General features: G+C 36.7%; 2 protein-coding genes across 3 annotated transcripts in view; one reads left to right on the forward strand and one right to left on the reverse strand.

Annotated features, from left to right (window-relative positions):
* Positions 1-13,483, reverse strand: part of LOC136036204 (protein O-mannosyl-transferase Tmtc3-like) — a 261,671-nt gene extending 248,188 nt beyond the window's left edge. Inside the window, exon 1 of one of the 2 annotated variants that reach the window (XM_065718290.1) lies at positions 13,344-13,483. The gene's annotated coding sequence lies outside the window, so the exon portion shown is untranslated. The remainder of the gene's footprint in view (positions 1-13,343) is intronic. The other variant, XM_065718292.1, reaches the window with a different exon arrangement.
* LOC136036202 (nuclear pore complex protein Nup205-like) overlaps positions 1-20,309 on the forward strand; it is a 378,694-nt gene that overhangs the window by 229,660 nt on the left and 128,725 nt on the right. The window lies entirely within an intron of this gene.

Genomic DNA, 20,309 nt, shown 5'->3' on the forward strand with positions numbered 1-20,309 from the left:
TCTCAATTGCTTTATACTCAAGCGAAACTTGGTCAATAAAGGCTGACGATGAGCGAAGAATCTCCGCATTTGAAACTAAATGCCTTAGACGCATTACAGGGATCACCTACATTGACCGAGTCTCAAATGATGACCTCCGAAAACTACTCCGTTGTCCCCGCACCATCATGGACCGGGTCAGAAAACAGCAACTCCGCTGGCTTGGCCATATCCAGCGAATGTCGGCCAACCAGCTCCCAAAAATCACATTCGAAGGACGAGTTCACGGCACGCGCCCCAGAGGCCGACCCTGTAAGAAATGGACCGACAACTTCCCGGCCAATAACCTCCCCCAGCTACTTCGTCTAGCGCCAGATAGATCGAAATACCGTCGCCACATTCATCATTTGTTCAGAAGAGAAGAAGTCCCAATACAGCCACAAAGGCCGCACGGGACTTAAGTCAGTAAGTCAAGTTATTTTTATGGCTAAATGGCTTTCTCATAGTTTTGATCGGATGATTTTGAGAGAAAATAGGAGCGGGGGAGTAGGCCTAGTTACCCTCCAATTTTTTGATTATTTCAAAAGGCAACTAAAAGGATTAAAAAATAATAAGACCCCAGGTGCTGACAGTATGATTAAAGAGTTTCTTAAATATGGTGGCTCTGAGGTTAGGAATAAGCTACTGAAGATTATGAACATGATTTTTGATAAAGGGGAAGTACCCAATGATTTTAGGAAAACCTTAATTAAACCACTGTATAAGAAAGGTGACAAGAATGAGTGTTGTAATTATCGAGGCATTAGTCTGGTCTCTGTAGGTAGCAAATTACTGAGTACTATGATACTTTTTAGACTGAGACATGCTGTAGACAAAGTTTTAAGGGAAGAACAATGCGGTTTTAGAAAAGGCAGAGGATGTGTCGACCATGTTTTCACTCTTAGGTTAATAATTGAGAAGTCCCTTCGTGGTAAAACACCTTTGGTCCTCAGTTTTATCGATTATGAGCAAGCTTTCGATTCTGTTGAAAGAAGAGCGTTAACAAAGGTCTTATCGTTATATGGTATACCAGAAAAATACATTAAAGTGATTTGTGCTATGTACGGGAATAATACTGCTGCGGTTAAGGTAGGAAATGAGATTAGCAACTGGTTTTGTATTAACTCAAGAGTTAAGCAGGGTCGTGTTCTGTCCCCCTTTATATGGATCATTTTGATGGACTTCGTCTTAAGGAGCACAGGAAAGGCAATTGGAGACCATAAAATCAAATGGGGAGGAAGAACGCTCTGGACTTGGATTATGCTGATGATTTAAGCATATTAGATGAAAGTGTTAGCAAAATGAATGAATTTTTGGAGGTTTTGCGAGTTCAGGGTGCTAAAATAGGCTTGAAAATTAATGTTAAGAAGACTATGTCACTAGGGCTAGGAATAAGTGAAGATGAACAGGTGACATTAGGTAACGAAAAGATTGATCAGTTTGGGAGCTTCCGTTACCTTGGTATTATTATTAAAAAAGATGGTGGGAGCAGTGAAGATGTTAAAAGTAGAATAGCTAAGGCTCAGGGTGTTTTTTCACAGTTAAAAAAAAAGTTTGGAAGAATAGAAAGATAAGTCTACAAACCAAGATTAGAATAATGGAAGCTACAGTGATGACAGTGGTCAAATATGGCTCTGAAGCATGTTCACTCCCAAAAGCAGATGGAAATTTACTAGATGTTTTCCAGAGAAATTGCCTACGGATTTTTCTGGGTACCTGGCTGACTGACTGTATTTCAAACTGTAGGTTGTACAAAAAGTGTGGTTCAATCCCGCTTTCTAGGGCTATAATGAAAGAAAGGTTGAGATGGCTAGGCCACGTTCTACGGATGAAGGATGACAGATTACCGAAGATTGTCCTTTTTGCCAACCGTCTGGGGCTACACGGAAAGTAGGTCGTCCTTGTCTGGGTTGGGAGGATGTCATAAATAAAAATTTAAAAGAAATGGGAACTTCCTGGGAGGGTGTAAAGAGGGAGGCTTTAAACAGATTAGGTTGGAGGAGGAGCGTGCGTAGCTGTGTTGGCCTCATGCGGCTTGGTGCTGCAGTGAGTTATTAGTAATTAGTAGTATTAGGAGGAGGTAAACCTCTCATATGCGTAAAAATTTCTGTTCGTTTTAAGTTTTAATGCTGCTCCTTACTTTCAGTTGAGAAAAGATTTTCATATTTATTTTTTCATTGTTCTTTAAAAAAATACTAAAAAGTCCTGTACCCCCTTCATGGAAATTTTCTTACCCTATGACAAATTCCTCCATGGAAAGTTTCCCCCGCATAACCCCCTCCCCTCAAACCCTCCCCCAACCAAAAAATCCCTCTGAAAGCGTCTGTACACTTCCCAATAACCATTACTATATGTAAACACTGGTTAAAGTTTGTAACTTGCAGCCCCTCCCACGGGGACTGCGGGGGAGTAAGTCGTCCCCAAAGACATAGTTGTTAGGTTTTTCGACAATGCTGAATAAAATGGCTATCTCAGAATTTTGAACTGGTGACTTTGGGGAAAAATGAGCGTGGGAGGGGGCCTAGGTGCCCTCCAATTTTTTAGTCACTTAAAAAGGGTACTAGAACTTTTAAATTCAGTTAGAATGAGCCCTCTCATGGCATTCTAGGACCACTGGGTCGATACGATCACCCCTGGGAAAAAACAAAACAAAAAACTAACAAATAAACACGCATCCGTGATCTGTCTTGTGGCAAAAATACAAACTCCACATCTTTGTTGATAGGAGCCTGAAACTTCTACCGTAGGGTTCTCTGATACGCTGAATCTGATGGTGTGATTTTCGGTAAGATTCTATGAATTTTAAGGGGTTTTTTCCCTGTTTTCTAAAATAAGGCAAATTTTCTCAGGCTCGTAACTTTTGATGGGTAAGTTTAAACTTAATGAAACTTATATATCTAAAATAGCATTAAAATGCGATTCTTTTGATGTAACTATTGTTATAAAAATTCTGTTTTTAGAGTTTCGGTTAGTATTGAGCCGGGTCGCTCCTTACTACAGTTCATTACTACGAACTGTGTGATTACAAGCCTGGTCAGTGAATCGAATAGTTCACTTTACGTAAGGAGTAACTCAGCCCAATAACAACCAAAGCTCTAAACACAAAAATTTAAGCAATAAAACACAACAAGAGCTAAGAGCTCATATGGCACTTGTGACGAGGTAAGAAGAGCTAAGAGCCAAGAGCTCATATGGTATGAGCTCTAAAAAAATTCTAAGAATCAATTGATTGATTCATTAAGATCCGCTCACCCACTCGTAAGTTATAAATACCTCATTTTTTCTAATTTTTCCTCTTCCTTTAGCCCCCCAGATGTTCGAATCTGGGAAAACGACTTTATCAAGTCAATTTGTGCCGCTCCCTGACACGCCTACCAATTTTCATCGTCATAGCACGTCCAGAAGAACCAAACTCGCGAAATCGCTGAACCCCTCCCCCCAACTCCTCCAAAGAGAGCAAATCCAGTAGAGTTACGTCAATCACGCGTCTCCACTCCAAGTGCTTTCCAAGATTTCCCCCTCCAACTCCCCCCAATGTCAAAACATCTGTTCGGGATTTGAAATAAGAGCTCTGAGACATGAATTCATTCTAATCATCAAATTTCATTAAGATTCGATCACCTATTTGTAAGATAAAAATACCCCAATTTTCAAGTTTTCCAAGAATTCCGGTTTCCCCTCCAACTCCCCCCAATGTCACAGGATCTGGTCGGAATTTAAAATTAGAGCTTTAAAGCACAAGATCCTTCTTAATATCAAATTTCATTAAGATCTGGTCACCCTTTCATAGGTTACAAATACCTCAATTTTCAAAATTACCCCCCCCCCCCAGCTCCACCAAAGAGAGCAGATCCGGTCCGGTTATGTCAGTAACGTATCTTGGACAGGTTTTTATTCTTTCCATCCAGTTTCATCCTGATCTCTCCGCTTTAAGTATTTTCTAAGATTTCTGTTCCCCCCAACTGCCCCCCCCCCCAATGACGCTGGATCAGGTTGAGATTTAAAAAAGAGAGCTGAGTTACGAGGTCCTTCTAAATATGAAGTTTCATGAAGATCCGATCACTCCTTCGTAAGTTAAAAATACGTCATTTTTTCTAATTTTTCAGAATTACCCCCCCCCCCCCAATAGAGCGGATCCGTTCCAATTATGTAAATCACGTATCTAAGACTTCTGCTTATTTTTCCCACCAAGTTTCATCCCGATCCCTCCAATCTAAGCGTTTTCCATCATTTTAGGCTCCCCCACCCCAAACTCCCCCAATGTTACCAGATCCGGTCGCGACTTAAAATAAGAGCTTTGAGACACGATAGCCTTTTAAATGTCAAATTTCATTGTGATCCGATCACCCGTTCGTAAGTTAAAAATACCTCATTTTTTCTAATTTTTCAGAATTAACACCCCCCCCCCCCCAAACTACCCCAAAGAGAGCGGATCCGTTCCGGTTATGTCGATATGTATCTAGGACTTGTGCTTATTTTTCCCACCAAGTTTCATCACGATCCCTCCACTCTAAGTGTTTTCCAAGTTTTAGGTTTCCCCCTTCCAAATCCACCCCAATGTCACCAGATCCGGTCGGGATTTAGAATAAGAGCTCTGAGACACGACATCCTTCTAAATATCAAATTCCACTGAGATCCGATCACCCGTTCGTAAGTTAAAAATACCTCATTTTCTTAGTTTTTCAGAATTAACCCCCCCCCCCCCCAACTACCCTAAAGAGAGCAGATCTGGTTCGGTTATGTCTGTCACCTATCTTAGACAGGTTTTTATTCTTCCCATCCAGTTTCATCCTGATCTCACCGCTTTAAGTATTTTCTAAGATTTCCAGTTCCCCCCAATTGCCCCCCCCCCCCCCAATTACGCTGGATCCGGTTGAGATTTAAAATAAGAGATCTGAGTTACGAGGCCCTTCTAAATATGAAGTTTCATGAAGATCCGATAGCTCCTTCGTAAGTTAAAAATACGTCATTTTTTCTAATTTTTCAGAACTACCCCCCCCCCCCCAATAGAGCGGATCCGTTCCAATTATGTAAATCACGTATTTAAGACTTCTGCTTATTTTTCCCACCAAGTTTCATCCCGATTCCTCCAATCTAAGAATTTTCCATCATTTTAGGTTCCCCCACCCCAAACTTCCCCCAATGTCACGAGATCCGGTCGGGACTTAAAATATGAGCTTTGAGACACGATATCCTTTTAAATATTAAATTTCATTGAGATCTGATCACCCGTTCGTATATTAAAAATACCTGTTTTTTTAGTTATTCACAATTAAACCTCCCCCCCCCCACCTACTCCAAACAGAGCAGATCCGGTCCGGTTATGTCAGTCACGTATCTTCGACAGGTTTTTATTCTTCCCATCCAGTTTCATCCTGATCTCACCGCTTTAAGTATTTTCTAAGATTTCCGGTCCCCCCCCCCAATTACGCTGGATCCGGTTGAGATTAAAAATGAGAGATCTGAGTTACGAGGCCCTTCTAAATATAGAGTTTCACGAAGATCCGATCACTTCTTCGTAAGTTATCAAATGCGTCATATTTTATAATTTTTCAGAATTAACCCCCCCCCCCATAGAGCGGATCCGTTCCAATTATGTAAATCACGTATCTAAGACTTCTGCTTATTTTTCCCACCAAGTTTCATCCCGATCCCTCCAATCTAAGCGTTTTCCATCATTTTAGGTTCCCCCACCCCAAACTCCCCCCAATGTCACCAGGCCCGGCCGGGACTTAAAATAAGAGCTTGGAGACACGATATCCTTGTAAATATCAAATTTCATTGAGATCCGATCACCCGTTCGTAAGTTAAAAATACCTCATTTTTTCTAGTTTTTCAGAATTAACCCCCCCCCCCCCCACTTCCACAAAGAGAGCGGATCTATTCCGGTTATGTCAATCATGTATCTAGGACTTGTGCTTATTTTTCCCACCAAGTTTCACCCCAATCCCTCCACTCTAAGTGTTTTCCAAGTTTTAGGTTTCCCTCCCAAATCTCCCCCCCCCCCAATGTCACCAGATCTGTTCGGGATTTAAAATAAGAGCCCTGGGACACGATATCCTTCTAAATATCAAATTTCATTGAGATCCAATCACCCGTTTGTAAGTTAAAAATACCTCATTTTTTTTATTTTTCAGAATTAACAGGCCCCCCACTCCCCCCCCCAGATGGTCAAATCGGGAAAACGACTATTTCCAATTTAATCTGGTCTGGTCCCTGATAAGCCTGCCAAATTTCATCGTCCTAGCTTACCTGGAAGTGCCTAAAGTAGCAAAACCAGGACCGACAGACTGACAGACTGACGACCAACACACTGACAGAATTTGCAATTGCAAGTGCAAATTCAGAATTATCCCCCCCTAGCTACCCCAAAGAGATCGGATCCGTTCCGATTATGTCAATCATGTATCTGGGACTTGTGCTTATTTTTCCCATCAATTTTCATCCCAATCCCTCCACTCTAAGTGTTTTCCAAGATTTTAGGTTTCCCCCTCCAACTCCCCCAATGTCATCAGATCCGGTCGGGATTTAAAATAAAAGCTCTGAGACAGAATATCATTCCAAACATCAAATTTCATTAAGATCCCATCACCCACTCATAAGTTAAAAATACTTCATTTTTTCTATTATTTCCAAATAAACCGGCCCCCCACTCCCCCCAGATGGTCAAATCGGGAAAACGACTATTTCCAATTTAATCTGGTCTGGTCCCTGATAAGCCTGCCAAATTTCATCGCCCTAGCTTACCTGGTAGTGCCTAAAGTAGCAAAACCAGGACTGACAGACCGACAGATGGACGACCAACAGACTGACAGAATTTGTGATTGCTATATGTCACTTGGTTAATATCAAGTGCCATAAAAACAATAGATTCATAAAAAGGAATTGACTTTTCATGCTGACTCTAAATATATAAAATTAATCGAGTTTCATGTACCCATCAACCAGCTAAAAGCCTGAGAAAATTTTCATGGAAACTTGAATAGAATTTTTTTTTAGATAGGGCGGGAACGCCACTAAAAAGTTCTTAGTAAAATAACATCTTAATAAAAATTGTACCATTTGGCTTATCATAAAACCATACTGTAAGGATTTATATCTTCCATCTGCAAAATTGTGAAATTTTTGCCAGAAGAAAAATAGGATGCCTGTTTATTAGTTATGTTTCTTATTTTTCTTTCTTCTTTTTAACATGGGTGATCATATCAAACCAATGGACATATAGAATCAGGGGAGGGCTTACTCAAACGGAAATAGCATTTCTAGATACTTATTTTGTGACCAAAACAATCAAAGGGCAACTAGATTTCCCTCCCTGCCACTCCTTTTTTCCCACAGTCATCCAATAAAAACTTTGAGATAGCCCTTTTGATGAGCATTATTGAAATATCAAGTCTCTGGGAAAGTTTTGAAATTTACCCTGTGTTTATGTAACCTATAGTATTTATTATTGGGAAGTAAAAAAACATTTTTGGAGGAGGGTGATTTTTCTATGGGGGAAATTTTCTGCAGGGGTATTTTCCAAGGGGAGAATTTACCATGGAGAGGGGAGTTCTCAAGGATGAGCTTTCCAAGGAAACTATACATGGGGTAATTTATCAGGATTCTAATATGAAATTCATTTTATTTGACCTACTTTCTCTTTGCCAATTCAATTTCACATTTTAAGATATTCTGGGGAAATAAACCAGGAAAAATATTGTCCCTGGTTCAAAAATAAACCAGGGAGAATCGAGGTGATTGTCCTCCTGAAAAAATTGGGGGATTCGGGGGGGGGGGGTGTCCATGGGGAGAAAAGGCATATTTTCCAGCATTATTTAAAAACAATCATAAATTAAATACAGAAATAATAATTTTTCAACTAACAGTAATGAAAACATTAAAATTGACAGAAATTTTCCTGTATATGAGAGTGGATCCCCCTCTTCAATACCTTGCTCTTTATGCTAATTTTAACTTTTTGTCCTAATTATTTGAAAACAACTCCTAAAACACAAGTGCTGTTTAGTTATAGTCAGGAGATTTTTGAAATACAAAAAGAAACTTTGCTTTGGAGAGCAAGGTATTGAGGAGGGGTTTATGGGAAAATTAGTGTTCTTCCAAGTTTTAACATTGCTCCTTGCTTCCAGTTAAATAATGATTTTTTTTTTATTTAATCACTGAAAGGCTGAACCAATTCTCAGGGGAATATGTTGACATGTTGCTGATTTGAATAGCCAAAAATAGCCAGTAGCTTATTTTTCTTTATCCTGAGCCCATGTAATTTTAAATCAGGGTTTTTGTAATGTTCATTCATAAAATGGAAGTCTCTATTTTATTCAAAATCTGAAAAAAAAAGTTGCAAAACAGTTTTTAGCTGCAAATTTTGTTACTAAATTTTGTCAAACCCTGAAGTTAATCTTAGCAAAACACTTATCAGAAATATCGAAATCGATTATCGAATATCAAAAGTAAAAATAGCAATATATCTTCTGATCAAATTATTGTCTAACACTTATCAGTAGCCATTTTATAACTACAAAAAGTTTCAAGAATTTTGTAACTTCTTTGAGGCATTACAGAAAGTTAGTAAATTACTATGCCAAGGGGTTTACAAGCATTCTATTGGAATTTCAAGTGAAATAAGTAAACTTTTGTTGAAGTTTTCATGTTGGCCAACAAAGTAAACAATAATTCTAGATCTACATCATGTAGAAAACTAATCAGTATGATTTATGTTAATGCAATGCTGTTACAGGGCTAATCTGTTTCATTCTCAATTTTCCATCTTTCTTGTGCATTTAAGAACGTGAAAAACGGAAAATGATGCATAAATCTGCAATAAAAAAAACCATTCATTAATAATCCCTTTGACTGGAATGGTTTTCCCAGGAATGAGATTAGCCAAATACCTTCTGCTATTGCCTCGAAAACTGAAATAATAACAGTCAAAGCACCATTTCCATCAACTAAACACAATGTTCTTGCAAAGAGTGATACAGGAATTGTAGACAGTTTCATTTCAAATTAAGATACCTGTCAATATACATATATATATATATATATATATATATATATATATGTATATATATAGAACATGCAACACCGAGGGTGTGAGTGAGTCAAAAATGAAAATGAATAGCAAAGACACACGCATGCGGTTAGAAGACACGTGACACCAAGCATGTGAGCAAGTCAAAATGAAGACTAACCTTGACAACGAGAATCAAAACGTGCCAAAATTGAAATTGATAGCAATGATGATTGTTTTTGGGATTTTGACATGGATAAAGTCATCAATGCCTACCATACCTTTGTCAAAAAGACAAAGGTTTGGTGACATATATTTCATAATGACAAAAGGCAAGCCAAGGTAAAAACAAACCGAACAAATTGAAAATGATAGCATTGATGATTGGGTTTTGGATTTTGACATGGATAAGGTCATTGATTCCTACCATACCTTTGAAAATCAAAAACCTGGATTAGATTAATTGTTGGAAGAAAAAAAAAGTTTTGCTCCACAGCCTGAACAATTAAAAGAAACAAAAGTTCGGCGATATGTCTTTCATTATGGTAATAGAAAAGCCGAGGCAAAAGATGAAGATTTGTCCCACAACCTGAACAATTAAAAGAAACAAAGGTTCTGCAATATGTCTTCTATAATGACAAAAGCCAAGCCAAGGCAAAAGTTGAAGGTCCAATAAAAAAACTAATTTTACAAAGGCACTAATTCTAATTTAATTTCCATTTGGACGTCCTCACATCAGGGAAAAGGCTCAAATTGTCTGTGTTTAGAAGACAAGCAACAGTGAGAATCCACTTATAGAAGCTTATCACATGCCAATTGCCATGGCCTGGCAGTGTGGATGTATATGTATATTATGTATATATATATATATATATATATATATATATATATATATATATATATATATATATATATATATATATTGGGGATACCATAGGGAATTTATGGTAGGCATGCCACTTGCCTGGGTAGGGAATTTAAAGTGCCAAAACCCAAGTAGGCAAGTGTGTATTCTCCTGATGAGCCCTTGTGTTGTTGCCTCTGAATTATTTGTCTTTTTTTATTGTTTTTATTATTTGGTAAATGACGATTTCTACTTACTGACAACACGACTGCCTGTCCATGGATTATTCTTTATGGTTGATTGTGTATGGCTATGCTGTTTGGCCTGTGTGATTGTATGGATGAGTAGGGTTAAGGCCTCATTCAAGTACAGATAAATATTAATCACTAATGTAGGAAAACAGTCTTCCTTTTTTTTATGTGTTTGTGCTGTTGCATTGGTGATTTCTCTTTTCATTATATATATATATATATATATATATATATATATATATATTGACATGGTACTTTCTTTTTATATATGAGCTAAAGATGTGAGAGGGACCTTAAGAATGTAGGATCTATACCTAGACAAACATATAAGAGATCTGTAAAGGGGAGAAATGTAATTGTTATGTGACACTTCCAATTTATTATCAAAGAATACAACAAAAAATCAAAGGGACTGCTGAGAGCAAGACATTAAATTCTTTAAAAAAAAATTCTTTGGAAATTTCATGGGGGCCTGTGCCCCCTCTAAGTATCTCCCTAGATGAAGCTGATAAGTTTTGGGAAGAGGCAGCAAGGAAACGTCATATTTTATGCATAGTAAGATGTCATTCCAAACATTGAAGGAATAAGTTGCTGGTGTCTAGTTAGTTAGTTATAGTTGTGTTTCTAGGAGTCGTGTGTATAAAGGTATTCTTTCAAGAAGTGGTCAAGTCTATTTGTGAAGCTATTAATTGTATAGGCTTTGAAAATTAAATGAGGAGCCCAAATTCAACCATGTAAGGATTTGATATTCCAAGAGTGTGCTCTGGGCTTGCATAAAGTTGTTAGTTTGAACACTTTTTGGGATGGCCTCTTGTGGTTCGAAGTTTTGCATATTGAAAATACATATCAAAGCAGGGTTTTCCAATTTTTTCTGCTTTATATATATTTGTTGGGTCCCCACTCTTCTGTGTCTATACTTTAGAGAGGGTAGTTGTAGAATTAGTAGTCAATCCTTATAGCTCATCTCTTTAAATACTTGAAGAAGTTTTGTTGCACATTGCTAGATATTTTCTATTTCCACAGTCTGTTGTGTGGTACTGTTCCCATATAACACTAGCATGTTGAACAGTAGGCCTCATAATTCCTTTGTAGAGCTTTGAAAATATCAGGTTTTATTCTCTGCCTGTCTATATTAAAAACTGCTGATCTGTATTTCAAACTTTCCTGATTAATCTTATTAATTGAAATGCTTTGTTTTGTATGCTCATAGAACTTTAATTGTAAGTCAATGATGATGCCAAGATCTCTTTGACAATCTACTAGTGATTGATATAGGATCTGTATATACAACTAATGATCATTGATCAGTGAACAAGCTTAATAGGTATGAAAGCAGTTTAAGTCCTTTTAATCTTTGCCCTGTATGATATTCAGCATTATCTTACACAATTATACCCCTTTAGTACACAATTTATAATCCTTTTCCCTGTTCCATTGGATTTACAGCTGCTATTTTGTATCTATGTATAGCAATCTCTTCTTCTAGTAGAACCATTTTTCAATTCTGGCTTTATTTCTGTGAGGCAGATGATATTTGATGTCTTTTCTGATACAAGAATTTTCGGTTTCCCAAGTTTATTTTAAAAAAAATATACATAAAGATCTGCTTTAGCAAGTTTCATTCAAATAGATTTCCAAAATATGAAACAATTCCAGTTAGAACCAACTTTTTAAGTTGGTTCTACCAACTTAAAAACTTTTTAAGTTGGTTCAACTTTTTAAGTTAAACTAACATCCAGTTAGACCAACTTTTTAAGACAACTCATAATTTATTTATTATAAAGAGAGTTCAAAAGGTGTTAAATATTTGGTTTTGTTCATTTTTGAAGAAACCATGAAAAAAAAAATGTATGCAGTGTTATTAAATTCCTTATTTTATATTGTTTCTAGAAAGAGAAGGAGTGGTGGTAGGTACTTCAAAATACCTTCTTGGGACATACTTTAGTATGTAGACCCATCACTGAAAGTTCTATTTTCATAACCTAATCCCTTTCCATGATAGCAAAAAGTAGATAAAGTAGAATTTTACCACAAATTGTGAGAATTCTTGAAAAGAGCCTGAACCCTTTCATTAAAGGTGTCATAGCAAAACAAAAAGTATACCATTGGAGCCACCATTTTTAAATCATAAAAATAAACTTACATCACTCTTGAACAACAAGGAAAAACACATATTAACATAGTTCATACCTATTTAGGCCTCAAAATGAAATTTGTCTAAGAAATGATTATTGAATCAGGAAAAGGCATAAAGTGATGTATTCACTTTCTTCCTAGATAAATTATAGATGCATGTATGCATTTGCTAGAAGTTCTTAGTTGATACAGGCTTCTCTTGTCTTGCCTTAGTAAAATTATGACAGTTCATATAACTGACTTACCAATAAACTGAACATACCACTTGATGCCTTTTTTATGTTCTTTATGAATACAATAATGGCTTCTACCACAAATTCAAATTTAGGCATTTTTTGAGCTCTTAAAAATGATGAATTTTCAATTAAAGTATGAGTTATCAATTATTTTTGACAAAATAATACTATATTTTCACAGTGCTGTTTCCTTGGTCATTTTCAACAAAATAATGCTATATTTTCTCACTGCTAAAATTATTTATAATTAGGTTAGTTTATGCTATGTCAGGGCAGAAAGTACTTAAATTTGAATTTGCAGTAGAAGCAATTATCATATTTGTAAAGAACATAAAAAAAGGCATCAAGTGGTATGCTCACTTTATAGATAAGTTAGTTATATGAACTATCATTGATTATAGATAAGTCTTTGAAAATAGAATAAAATGAAAGAGAACCAGTACTGGGACACTTTTATCACTCTGACTATTCTGGGACAGAGTCTTTGATTGAATTACAACATGTCTAATACTGGGACAAAAGACTTTAATCTTGGGACACCCAATCTATACATTTTTCTGGGATACTTCAAAAAAACCTGTTGTTTTTTGTCCCAGTATTGGAAATGTTACAATACAACCAAAGATTCTGTTCCAGAATAGGCAGAGTGATTGAAGTGTCCCAGTACTGGTTGTCTTACCCTTGCCTTGGCCTGATCTTGGCTAATGAAACTGCTTTTAGCCCCATTTGATTGGCATATTTTCTTCGAAAATAGCCGATCACCTGATATTTACTACAAACACAAATTTTAATTTGGCATCACTAATTAACAAAGGTAACAGCATTAACCAACTATTTTGAACACTTACCTCGTCGTCGTCGTCGAATTAAGGTCCTTTCTGCTTCTTCTCGAGCCTCAGGATCTTGTTCTCTTGGTTGATTCCTTCTCTTCTATTGATATAGAACACTTACCTAGTACTCAGATTATTAGGCGTTTAAATATATTGCCCCTTTTTGACGAAAACGTTCTTAGAATAGAGGGCTCTTCCCTACGTTCAGAAATTAACAATGGCGAATGCTTGTGAAGTAACTACTGGTATGGTAGGTTTGTACGGGTATAATCTTCATGAGTTTCAATTGTATTCATTACTCTGCCAGTATAATTTAATCTAATAATATTTTCAGTGTGCTCTAAACAGAGACTAATTGCAAAGATGATAATGATACACAATTAATTTACTAAAGTTTCTCGTGAACCATCTCTAGTTAAAGTACTAGAAAAGTAAATTCGAAATTATGTTGTTCCAGCTACTGCGAAACCTCAGCAAGAACAAAAAAAAGTTTGGTTTTCATAACTTTTAGTTACTTTCTGTTTCTTTGCAAACCCCGACACCGCATCAATTTATCGTCGACTTGCCGCCGATGAAGGACACTCCTGTGTGGATAAACCTCTCATTGCTGTGCTGGCATGCCCTCGGTGCAATCAACACAGTGGTGCGCTGCTGTTAGGTCCATACTTAGCCTTATATGATGCTTGTATTAGAGATGCTTTTATTATGTTAGAGATGCAGTGGTTTGTTGGTTTCGGTGTGTTAAATAAGCTGACGTGCTAAGTAATTTTGTATAAGGCCATCAATATTGATTTCTAACCAAAAAATGGAAATAAGAGCTTACAAACAGAGTAGGCAGTGGCGTATATAAGGAGGGATGGGGCTTGGTCCCCCGGAAATTTTACAAGATTTTCTTAAAAAGCTTATTATCTCACTTGTACCAATCCTCTTGATTTCTTGCAACTTATTTTGATAATCTATTTGAAGTGGCTCATAGAAATAAAAATTCTCCCCTTTACAGAACTTATTTTACTTTTATAAATCTATTATGATTATCCACTTTTAAGATCTATCTCATGCTATAAGCCGTAATTTGTTATTCCCTCGCCGTGGTCTAGTTTCCAGCATATTTCATTGCAAAATTTTTTGTTCTTCCTTTTAAATTTTAATCTTAGGACTAAAGACTATAAGTTTCTATTTTTCAATGAACCAAGCTAGCCGCAGAGCCACAAAATGTTTGGAATTTAGGGGATCACGAATTATAAAATTGTCTTCCCTCATAAAACGATCACAAAACGTCTTGTACTAAGAAAAGATATGTACTGTTTGGATATATGATGGTATTGAAAAAAACGACCATAGTTTTGATTTGCTTTTAAATTTTGTGCACTGGAAATTGGGGAGATGATACTTTTAATTTTTTTATTTTAAAATGTAGATGAAAACTTTAGCTTGGATCAACAATAAGTTAAAATCAAACAGTTCGTGGTAACAAACTGTAGTAAGGAGCGACCCAGCTCGATAGTAACAAAAACTCTAAAAAATGGAATTTTGATACCAATAGCTACATCAAAAGAATTCCATTTTAATGCTGATTTTAAAAATGTAAGTTTCATCAAGTTTAGTCTTACCCATCACAAGCTACGAGCCTGAGAAAATTTACCTTATTTTGGAAAATAGGGGAAAATACCCCCTAAAAGTCATAGAATCTTAACGAAAATCACACCATCAAATTCAGCGTATCAGAGAACTCTATTGTAGAAGTTTCAAGCTCCTACCTACAAAAATGTGAAATTTTGTATTTTTTGCCAGAAGGCAGATCACGGATGCGTGTTTCTTTGTTTCCTTGTTTTTTTTTTTGTTTGTTTGTTTTTTTGTTTTTTTTCCCAGGGGTGATCGTATCGACCCAGTGGTCCTAGAATCTTGCGAGAGGGCTCATTCTAACGGAAATGGAAAGTTCTAGTGCCCTTTTTAAGTGACCAAAAAGATTGGAGGGCACCTAGGCCCCCTCCCACGCTAATTGTTTTCCCAAAGTCAACGGATCAAAACTATGAGATTGCCATTTTATTCAGTGTAGTCAAAAAACCTTATAACTATGTCTTTGGGGACGACTTACTCCCCCACAGTCCCCGTTGGAGGGGCTACAAGTTACAAATTTTGACCAGTGCTTACATATAGTAATGCTTATTGGGAAGGGTACAGACAATTTCAGGGGGATTTTTTGGTTGGGGGAGGGGTTGATAAGAGGGGGATATGTTGGGGGAACTTTCCATCGAGGAACATGTCATAGGGGGAAGAAAATTTCCATGAAGGGAGCGCAGGATTTTCTAGCATTATTTAAAAAAAATGAAAAAATAAATATGAAAAGTTTTTTCAACTAAAAGTAAGGAGCAGCATTAAAACTTAAAACGAACAGAAATTATTACGCATATGAGGGGCTCACATCTTCCTAATACCTCGCTCTTTACGTTAAAGTATTCTTAGTGATTTCAACTATTTATTCTACGGCTTTTGTGATTCAGGGGTCATTCTTAATGAATTGGGACAAAATTTAATCTTTATTGTAAAGAGCGAGGCACTGACGAGGGGGTGAACCCCTCATATATGTAATAAAAACATGAAATTACAAAAGTTCGTTATGTAAGCTAATTTATAAGTTACGTCTATCTTTTACTAATAAAAACATTCGTAAAAAATTAAAAGTTCTAGTTGCCTTTTTAAGTAACCAAAAAATCGCAGGGCAGCTAGGCTTCCTCCACCGTTCCTTTTTTTCTCAAAATCATTCGGTCAAAACTATGAGAAAGCCATTTAGCCAAAAAACAACTTGCAAATTTCGTGTTAATTGTTCCTCTGCGGAGAGCCAAAATCAAAACATGCATTGATTCAAAAACGTTCAGAAATTAAATAAAAAAAAAAACAAGTTTTTTTAGCTGAAAGTAAGGAGCGACATTAAAACTTAAAACGAACAGAAATTACTTCGTATATGAAAGGGGCTGCTTCCTCATCAACGCCCCGCTCTTTACGCTAAAGTTTTTTTACTGTTTTAAAAAGCAGAGTTAAGAGAAAGGGTCAAACTTTAGCGTAGAGAGCGGGGCGTTGATGAGGAAGCATCCCCTTTCATGTACGAAGTAATTTCTGTTCGTTTTAAGTTTTAATGTCGCTATTATTCGTTAAGATTGTATGACTTTTAGGGGGTGTTTCCCCCTATTTTCTGAAATGAGGCAAATTTTCTCAGGCTCGTAACTTTTGATGGTATAACTGATCTTGATGAAACGTATATATTTAAAATCAGCATTAAAATGCGATTCTTTTGATGTAACTATTGGTATCAAAATTCCATTTTTTAGAGTTTCGGTTACTATTGAGCCGGGTTGCTCCTTACTACAGTTCGTTACCACGAACTGTTTGAAAGTTAAGAATATAATTCAACCCAAAAATTATCAGAATTTCTTCCTTATAGGAGAAGGGCTGCCCCTTCTTTATCCCTAACACCCTCTTCGTTGTGGTAGAAACTTTGGAGGATTCTCATTCGATTGGAAATTGAGCGATCTAGTCCTTTTTTATTAGTCAAAAGTGATTGGAAACCAACCAAACCCTAAAACAGTTTTTGATATCCGTTCCTTTTGTTACCCTTTTTTTGCTGCAGATGAAGAACAAAAGCTCCCTCACTATTGTGACACACACTGGGTTGAAAGGTATGAAACTGTGCTAACTGGTTTTCGTTGAGTACAACGACGGGTGTCAAGAAAACTTTTCAAATTTTGCACGTGTCAGAGATACAAAAAGTTGGATGCTCTCACGAGCTAAACTAACACAACCCTCCATTTCACTGTGATTTTACTTCATCTTCTAACGTTAGGTTTCGTTGTGGAACATTTCCGTTTGCAATTGAATATGATTTTGACTGTTTCTTGTTCGGTGTCTATATTTTTAGCTGTTCGGACTCATTTGCCATCATTTGTTATCTTCTATGCATCATAGATACTTAAAACTATACGACCATACCTGGGAAAAGAATGATGGAATTTCGGCTCTTTCAATGTGCACAAAAGTATCGTCTTTCACATAATTTTTTTCTGTACTACATACTGCTCACCTGATGTACGACCTAGTCAGTTCAAAAAAGGGCAGTTAGGATTATCCTGGGTCCTAGAGATATTCCTTGCCAACAAGCACTCATTACACTAATCAATCAGTTCCTAGAACAAAGATTGTGTGATCTCATGATGAGATTTGGAAAAGCCTTGTTTTTAGACCAAACGCATTGACCAGAACCAGAACAGAACCAGACAGAAGTCCAATTGATTCCTATACATGCACGGACAAACCGATATTATAATTCATTTTGCCTTTTTTTTACGTATGTTTAACATTGCATAACTTTTGTTTTTAATATTTTTGCAAATGCAAATTAGGCAAGAGCTACAAAAGTTGTTTAATAAACCGTTCTCTCTCTCTCACTCTCTCTTTCTATCTCTCTCTCTCTCTCTCTCTCTCTCTCTCTCTCTCTCTCTCTCTCTCTCTCTCTCTCTCTCTCTCTCTCTCTCTCTCTCTCTCTCTCTCTCTCTCTCTCTCTCTCTCTCTTGCTTTCTCCTTTCTGAAGTAGAGACTCTAGTGAGGAACTGTATTTAATAAATTAGTGCCACAAAGTGCTTCTGGCAATTATTATTTCTTATTGTGCTTCAAGTATCAATTAGCTGCAATCCCATCCTTTTAGAGATCAAAAATTATCACACGCAAACTCATTTTCTCTTTTTCCGTGCATCTTAGTATAATAGCCTTCTGGATTACGGGGTCCCATTTTATCCAAGGTCACCTGTCGGGGAGCAACATATCCTTTACAAACCATGAAATGCCAGACAAAATATCTTATATCATTAGCATTAGAAGATACCCACCAATGAAAAGCTAAGAAATCTAGCAGAAAAGACCCCAAACAGCAAACATAAACATCCCAAATCATAAGTTTCAGGCTATAACCACCTAAAAAAGGCTAGAAAATCTGGCCCAGAAGTTTCAAAAAGGACACAAACGAAAATAACAAATACAAACCTAGCTCGGAAGAGTTCAACTTCCAAGCTAAAATTTTCATATCATAAGTTTCAGACAACGCACTTACGAAAGCCTAAAAAACCTAGCTCAAAAAAGTCCTAATTAGCAAGCTACAGATCAAGTTTCAGATAACACATACGAAATCATAAGTTTCAGACAAGTCAAATCATGAAAAACCAAACTAAATTTCCTAAATTATTAGTTTCAGACAAGATACACCAACGAAAGGCCAAGCTCATAGCAAACTAAACACCCCAAATCGTAAGTTTCAGACAACATAAACATGCGAAAGGCTAAGAAACCTAGAACAGAAAGCCTCAAGAAAGCAAACTAAACATCTCAAATCATGAGTTTCAGACAAGACATACCTACTAAAGGTTAAGAAACCTATCTAAAAAAGAACTAACAAACACACATAATCAAACGGTAGATCTTAGATTTCATTAACATAGGATAGTTTAACTTAAGATAGCTATAAACAATTCTATTCTAAAAGTTGTATACCCAGTTACACATCCCCAAGCTAGCTTTTGAAACACACAGACACAGATTTCATAAAGTCTGATAACTTTTTAGCCCTTTTTAGCTAGGGTAATTCAACTTAAGTTTGCGCTCCAACTTAATCTAAATTAACCCAAGTTAAAAGGGATAAAAAGTGAACTTGGGGAAATGAAACTTCGGTTAAAATAGTGAACAGCTATCTTAGGATAATCTCACCTAGGCTAATGGAACCTAAAATCAAGCGTTCGATTATGTTCGCGTGTTTCTGACTTATATGAAAACTCTGTTCGTGTTTCAAAAGCTAACTTGGGGAATGTAACTGGATATTTAGCCTAGATTAAACAGTCAACAGCTAACTTTGGTTGAAAACTGTATTCATGCCTTTCAAATGCTAACTTGGAGATATGTAACTGAATCTGTAACCTAGAATAAAATAGTTGATAGCTAACTTAAGTTTAACTAACCTAGGTTAATGAAATAAAAATCAGACGTTAGATTATGTATGTGGTTAATTCTTTCTGAGCTGAGTTTCTTAACCTTTCGTAGGTGTTTATTGACTGATACCTATGATCCATTTCAAAGGGAGTTGATTGAAAAGTTGGGATTTGGCAAGTTTAGGTATGAGGTCTCAAGGTATAGCGTGTGTGTGTTAGTTCTTTCTGAGCTAGGTTTTCTTAGCCCTTCGTAGGTGTGTGTTGTCTGATACCTGTGATTTTAGGTGTTTAGCTTTGTGATTTTTGGTGTTTATTTTGAGCCTTTCTGTGCTAGGTTTCTTAGCCTTTCACAGGTGCCTGTTGTCTAATACCTTTGATTTTGGTTGTTTAATTTGTTATGAGCTAGGTTCCTTAGCCTTTTGTAGGTATGCGTGTTGTCTCAAACTTATGATTTGGGGTCTTTAGTTTGATCTTTAAACTTTTCTCAGCTAGACTTCTTGGCTTTCCGTTGGTGTGTGCTTCTGAAACTAAGGATTTGGGATGTCTTGTTCGGTTTTTCATGGTTTGACTTGTCTAGGACTTAGGATTTGGGGTCTTTAGCTTGCAAATTTGGACATTTGTTAACTATGTTTCTTAGGCTTTTGTGTGTGTGTGTGTGTGTTGTCTGATACTAATGATTTGGGGTGTTTAGTTCGCTATTTCGAGACTTTTTGTGTTAGGTTTCTTAGTCTTTAATCTAGATTGTAATCTAGAAAACCTAGATTTTGCTCATTGGTGTCCTTGTTACATTGCCCCCCCCACCCAAAATTTTGCTCTAGATCCGCCCTTGGCTGCTCCTCCTTAACACCTCGCTATTTACGATAAAGCCTTTTATGACTAAAAAAAAGCTTCTTATTGTTCTAATTGAACGAATCTTGTGTTTCAGGAGTCACTCTTAAAGAATTGGGATAAAACTCAAACTCTAGCACAAAGAGCGACGCGTTTAGGAGGCGCTGAGGAGGAAAAGCCCCCCTCATAT

Source organism: Artemia franciscana, chromosome 15, assembly GCF_032884065.1.
Source record: "Artemia franciscana chromosome 15, ASM3288406v1, whole genome shotgun sequence".
Classification (NCBI taxonomy): domain Eukaryota; kingdom Metazoa; phylum Arthropoda; class Branchiopoda; order Anostraca; family Artemiidae; genus Artemia; species Artemia franciscana.